We start from the raw sequence: 6,823 nt of genomic DNA on the forward strand, positions 1-6,823 counted from the left end.
TATATAAACTACCATAACTGAACCAGGAAGAAATAGAAAGCCTGAACAGACCCATAACCAGTAAGGAGATTGAAACAGTCATCAAAAATCTCCAAACAAACAAAAGCCCAGGGCTAGATGGCTTCCAAGGGGAATTCTACCAAACATTTAATGAAGAACTAATTCCTATTCTCCTGAAACTGTTCCAAAAAACAGAAATGGAAGGAAAACTTCCAAACTCATTTTATGAGGCCAGCATCACCTTGACCCCGTCAAAAAAGGAGAATTACAAACCCATATCCTTGATGAACACAGATCCAAAAATTCTCACCAAAATACTAGCCAGTAGGATCAACAGTACATTAAAAGGATCATTCACCACGACCAAGTAGGATTTATTCCAGGGCTGCAAGGTTGGTTCAACATCCGCAAATCAGTCAATGTGATATAATATATTAATAACAGAAAGAACAAGAACCATATGATATTCTCCATAGACGCTGAAAAAAGCATTTGACAAAGTACAGCATCCCTTCCTGATCAAAACTTCAATGTGTAGGGATAGAGGGCACATACCTCAATATTATCAAAGCCATCTATGAAAAACCCACCGCAAATATCATTCTCAATGGAGAAAAACTGAAAGCTTTTCCGCTAAGGTCAGGAACACGGCAGGGATGTCCATTATCACCACTGCTATTCAACATAGTACTAGAGGTCCTAGCCTCAGCAATCAGACAACAAAAGGAAATTAAAGGCATCCAAATCAGTAAAGAAGAAGTCAAACTATCACTCTTCACAGATGATATGATACTATATGTGGAATACCCAAAAGACTCCACTCCAAAACTGCTAGAACTTGTACAGGAATTCAGTAAAGTGTCAGGATAGAAAATCAATGCACAGAAATCAGTTGCATTTCTTTACACCAACAACAAGGCAGAAGAAAGAGAAATTAAGGAGTCAATCCAATTTACAATTGCACCCAAAACTATAAGATACCTAGGAATAAAGGTAACCAAAGAGGCTAAGAATCTATACTCAGAAAACTATAAAGTACTCATGAAAGAAATTGAGGAAGACACAAAGAAATGAAAAAATGGTCCATGCTCCTGGATTGGAAGAGCAAATTCTGTGAAAATATCTATGCTACCTAAAGCAATCTACACGTTTAATGCAATTCCTATCAAAATACCATCCATTTTTTTCAAAGAAACCCTAAAATTTATATGGAAGTAGAAAAGACCTCGAATACCCAAAGGAATATTGACAAAGAAAGCCAAAGTTGGTGGGATCACAATTCTGGACTTCAAGCTCTATTACAAAGCTGTCATCATCATCAAGACAGCATGGTACTGGCACAAAAAGAGATATATAGAGCAATGGAACAGAATAGAGAGCCCAGAAATAGACCCTCAACTCTATGGTCAACTAATCTTTGACACAGCAGGAAAGAATGTCCAATGGAAAAAAGACAGCCTCTTCAATAAATGGTGTTGTGAAAATTAGATATCCCTATGCAGAAAAATGAAATTGGTCCATTTCCTTATGCCACACACAAAAATAGACTCAAGATGGATAAAGGACCTCAATGTGAGAAAGGAATCCATCAAAAACCTTGAGGAGAACACAGGCAGCAACCTCTTCGACCTCAGCTGCAGCAACATCTTCCTAGGAACAATGCCAAGGCAAGGGAAGCAAGGGCAAAAATGAACTATTAGGATTTCATCAAGATCAAAAGCTTTTGCACAACAATGGAAACATTCAACAAAACCAAAAGACTACTGACAGAATGGGAGAAGATATTTGCAAACAACATATCAATAAAGGGCTAGTGTCCAAAATCTATAAAGAACTTAGCAAACTCAACACCTAGAGATCAAATAATCCAATCAAGAAATGGGCAGAGGACATGAACAGACATTTCTGCAAAGAAGACATCCAGATGGCCAACAGACACATGAAAAAGTGCTCCATATCACTCGGCATTAGGGAAATACAAATCAAAACCACTAGATATCACCTCACACCAGTCAGACTGGCTAAAATTAACAAGTCAGGAAATGACAGATGCTGGCGAGGATGCAGAGAAAGGGGAACCCTCCTACACTGTTAGTGCGAATGCAAGCTGGTGCAACCACTCTGGAAAACAGCTTGGAGGTTCCCAAAATGTTGAAAATAGAACTACCGTACGACCCAGCAATTGCACTACCGGGTATTTACCCCAAAGATACAAACCTAGTGATCCGAAGGGACATGTGCACCCGAATGTTTATAGCCGCGATGTCTACAATAGTGAAACTATGGAAAGAACCTAAATGTCCATCAACAGATGAATGGATAAAGAAGAAGTTGTATATATACACAATGGAATACTATGCAGCCATCAAAAGAAATGAAATATTGCCATTTGTGATGACGTGGTTGGAACTAGAGGGTATCATGCTAAGCGAATATGAGGAAGTGGAGACGCAACATGGGGGGTTAAGGGGTAGGAGAAGAATGAATGAAACAATATGGTATTGGGCGACAAACCATAAGTGACTCTTAATCTCACAAAACAAACTGAGGTTTGCTGGGGGAAGGGGGTGTAGGAGAGGGGTTGGGGTTATGGACATTGGGGAGGGTATGTGCTATGGTGAGTGCTGTGAAGTGTGTAAACCTGGTGATTCACAGACCTGTACCCCGGGGATAAAAGCACATTATATGTTTATAAAAAAAAATAATATACAGGGGCACCTGGGTGGTTAAGTGGGTTAAATCCTCTGCCTTTGGCTCAGGTCATGATCCCAAGGTCCTGGGATGGAGCCCTGCAATGGGCTCTCTGTCCATTGGGGAGCTTGCTTTCTCCTCTCTCTCTGCCTACTTGTAATCTGTCTGTCAAATAAATAAATAAAAATCTTAAAAAAATTACATTCTGTTACATCTTCTAAAAAACAAAACAAACAAACAAAACAACAACAACAACAACAAAAATCAAAGAGGCAAGCCATGGAACGAGAGAAGACTGCAAATGACAGTGCAGACAAAAGGTTGATATCCAGGATCTATAAAGAACTTTTCAAACTCAACACTCACAAAACAGCTAATCATATCAATAAATGGGCAGAAGATATGAACAGACACTTCTCCAATAGAAGACATACAAATGGCTATTGACACATGAAAAAATGTTCATCATCACTAGCCATCAGGGAGATTCAAATTAAAACCACATTGAGATACCACCTTACACCAATTAGAATGGCCAAAATTAGCAAGACAGGATACAACGTGTGTTGGAGACGATGTGGAGAAAGGGGAACCCTGTTACACTGTTGATAGGAATGCAAGTTGGTGCAGCCACTTTGGAGAACAGTATGGAGATTCCTTAAGAAATTAAAAATAGAGCTTCTCTATGACCCTACAATTGCACTACTGGGTGTTTACCCCAAAGATACAGATGTAGTGAAAAGAAGGGCCATCTGTACCCCAATGTTTATAGCAGCAATGGCCATGGTCACCAAATTGTGGAAAGAACCAAGATGCCCTTCAATGGACGAATGGATAAGGAAGATGTGGTCCATATACACTATGGAGTATTATGCCCCCATCAGAAAGAATGAATACCCAACTTTTGTATCAACATGGACGGGACTGGAAGAGATTATGCTGAGTGAAATAAGTTAATCAGAGAGAGTCAATTATCATATGGTTTCACTTATTTGAAAAGCATAACAAATGACACGGAGGACATGGGGAAATGAAGAGGAGAAGGAAGTTGAGGGAAAATGGAGGGGGACATGAACCAGGAAAGACTATGGACTCTGAAAAACAGCCTGAGGTTTTTAAAGGGTCAGGGGGTGGGAGGTTGGGGGAGCCAGGTGGTGGGTATTATGGAGGGCATACACGCATGGAGCACCGGGTGTGGTGCAAAAACATTGAATTCTGTTATGCTGAAAAAAAAAAAAAAAAAGAAGTGATAGATTTCAGAGAAAGAAGTACATGGGTTTTAAAGAGCAGGATCCACACTGATGACTGTGATGATAAGGAATTTGCCCAACAAAGTGACTGTATAGATGATGAGGAACAAAATAAAGAGGGAAACTTGCATCTCAGGGTTATTTGTAAAACCGAGAAGAATAAACCCAGTGACTCTGGTGTGATTTTCACAAATCACATATTAGAGTATTTTCTCTGTAAGAATCAAAAAATATATATCAAAGGATAATGTTTAAATACATATGTAACTTTAAAAATATCAATAAAAGCCATAATTGCATCCCTGAGCTCGCATGTCTCACCATTCTATTTCTCTGAAGCAGAATGTTTAAAATAAGATATAATTAAGAAAAAATATATCTTTTTTTTTTCATTTTATTTTATGTTATTTCTTTTCAGTGTTCCAACATTCATTGTTTATGTACCACACCCAGTGCTCAATGCAATACGTGCCCTCCATCATACTCACCACCAGGGTCTCCCAACCTCCCACCCCCACCCCTTCAAAACCTCAGATTGTTTTTCAGAGTCCATAGTATCTCATGTTCATCTCCCCCTCCATTTTCCCTCAACTCCCTTCTCCTCTCCATCTCCCCATGTCCTCCATGTTAGGGTATATCTTTTTTTAATGGGTTATATACATTTCTATAATATATTTCTAGTCAAAATATTCTATGTTTTGTTATTTATTTATTTATTTATAAAGATTTACTTATCAGATGGAGGGACAGAGTGAAAGGAGTGGCAGAGGGAGGAGTGGGAAAGAATCTCAAGCAGACTTTGGGGAACCCAACATGGGGCTTTATCTCATGACCCTGAGACCATGACCAGGGCCAAAAACAAGAGTTGAGCACTTTACTGACTAGTCACCCAGGTTCCCCTAGACAACTAGATTTTAGGACAAAGTTTAATATCAGAAAGAAGAATGGTCATTTCAAAATGATAGAGTTCAATTTATTAAAATGACAGAAATTCTCAGATTTTATGCTCTTAATAACATAGTTTCAAATTATCTGAAACAAAAACTGATAGAATGTAAGTAAAAATGGACAAATACATAATAGGATATTTCAGTCCTCCTTTCTCAATAACTGGCAGAACAAATAAGCAGAAAATCAGTAAGGATATGGAGGATTTGAACAATGCTATCGACTAATGACTAATGGATAGAACAACTAGGCAGAAGATTAACAAGGAAAATGAGGACTTGTAAACTTATGAAACAGTGAGGTTAACTGACATCTATAGAATAATCCACCCAATAAAAGAAGAATATATTCATTCTAAATGTACACTGAACATTTGTAAAGATAAACTACATTCTGAGCCATAAAACAAATCTTAGTGCAAGAACATTCAACTTTCACAAAATGTGTTCTTAAAATTGTGTATTAAAAGAGGGATCTCCAGCAAAGTATCTAGAAACTGAATAGCACACTTTAAAATTACTCATGTTCCAAAAAATAAACCTAAGGGAAATTTGTAAATATGGCTTCACTGGTGAATTTTACTAAATGTTTCAAGAATAAATGCCAGTCCTTTTCAATGAGTGCTAAAAATTTGAAGACAGGGACACTTCCAAATTCATGTGTATCAGGTCAGTGTTACCCTGATTCCCGTCAGACATGTTACTACAGCTGGAGAATTTTGGTCTGCATATCAGCCCAGCCAGGATGAAACTCATATTGCTTGAACTTTGCTTCCCTGTCTTCAGCAACTTTCTGATATTTTTTCAATGGTAACTTTGTAGAATTCTGAGCTCCTCTCCTCTAGCCAGTTGCTCTTTATAGAATACATCCTGCCTCTTTATCACTGGATCTTTCTCTTCCAGTTGTTTAGCCAGGTGCTTCCTTGGTTTGTTCTTCTTCACTTGATATCCTTCTGTGAAGAACTGCTCTGGTTAACTGTTCATTGGCAAAAGTCCTTTCAGTTCAGTTCTTTGCCTTGCTTTAGTTGTTTCTGATTTTCTGACTCTTTCTTGGTTTGCTCCAACGCCTGTTCCTCAGCTACTCTTCTTTTCAATTCTTCATCAAAAACTGAGGAACCATAAGCACCAGAATACTGTTGAGACTTCGGACCTGATGGTAAGGATTTTATTGGGTGCTCTCTATGCCTCCTGAATCTGGATTTCTGTTTCTTTTCCCAGATATGGGAAGTTTTCATCTTTTTTCTTCAAATAATATATATTTTTTGCCCCCTTTTATCTCCCCTTTCCTTCTGAGATCCCTATAATGAGAATGCTATTATGCTTCATGGTGTTACTGAGTTCTCTTATTCTATTTTCATTTTTTAAATATTCTTATTTCTTTCTCCTATTCAACTTGATTGTTTTCTATTACTCTGTCTTTTAGATTGCTGATTCATCCTTCAGCTTCCTCTTGTTTACTATTTATTCCTTCTAGTGTATTTTTTTATTTCAGTTATTGAGTTCTTCATCACTACTTGTTTTTTTTTTTTTTTTTAATATTTTCTATCTCTTTGTTGAGGGTCTCACTGAGGTCCTTCACTGTTTTCTCAAGTCCAGTGAGTATCTTTATGACCATTACTTTAAATTCTTTATCAATATATTGCTTGTCTCCATTCCATTTAACTCTCTTGTTATGATTTTGTCCTGTTCTTTCCTTTGGGAAGTATTCCTCTCTTTCCACTCTCCGTCTGTTTCTCTGTGTTATGAAATTTAGATGTGTCTCCTGCTCTTGGAAGTAGTGGCTGTATGAAGAAGAGGTCCTGTAATACACTGCAATGCAAGTGTCCCCTGTTCACCTGAACCTGGTGCTTTAGGGGTGTCTCCTATGTGCATTGTGTGCACCCTATTGTTGCCAAGCCATGTTTGCCTTTAGTTTAGTCATCTTCAATGGCTCAC

At 38.0% G+C, this 6,823-nt stretch overlaps 1 pseudogene; it reads right to left on the bottom strand.

Moving 5' to 3' along the window:
- Positions 1–5,591: 5,591 nt before the first annotated feature.
- Positions 5,592–6,123, bottom strand: LOC132020350 (MICOS complex subunit MIC19-like; annotated as a pseudogene).
- Positions 6,124–6,823: the final 700 nt, after the last annotated feature.

Source organism: Mustela nigripes, chromosome 6, assembly GCF_022355385.1.
Source record: "Mustela nigripes isolate SB6536 chromosome 6, MUSNIG.SB6536, whole genome shotgun sequence".
Taxonomy (NCBI): domain Eukaryota; kingdom Metazoa; phylum Chordata; class Mammalia; order Carnivora; family Mustelidae; genus Mustela; species Mustela nigripes.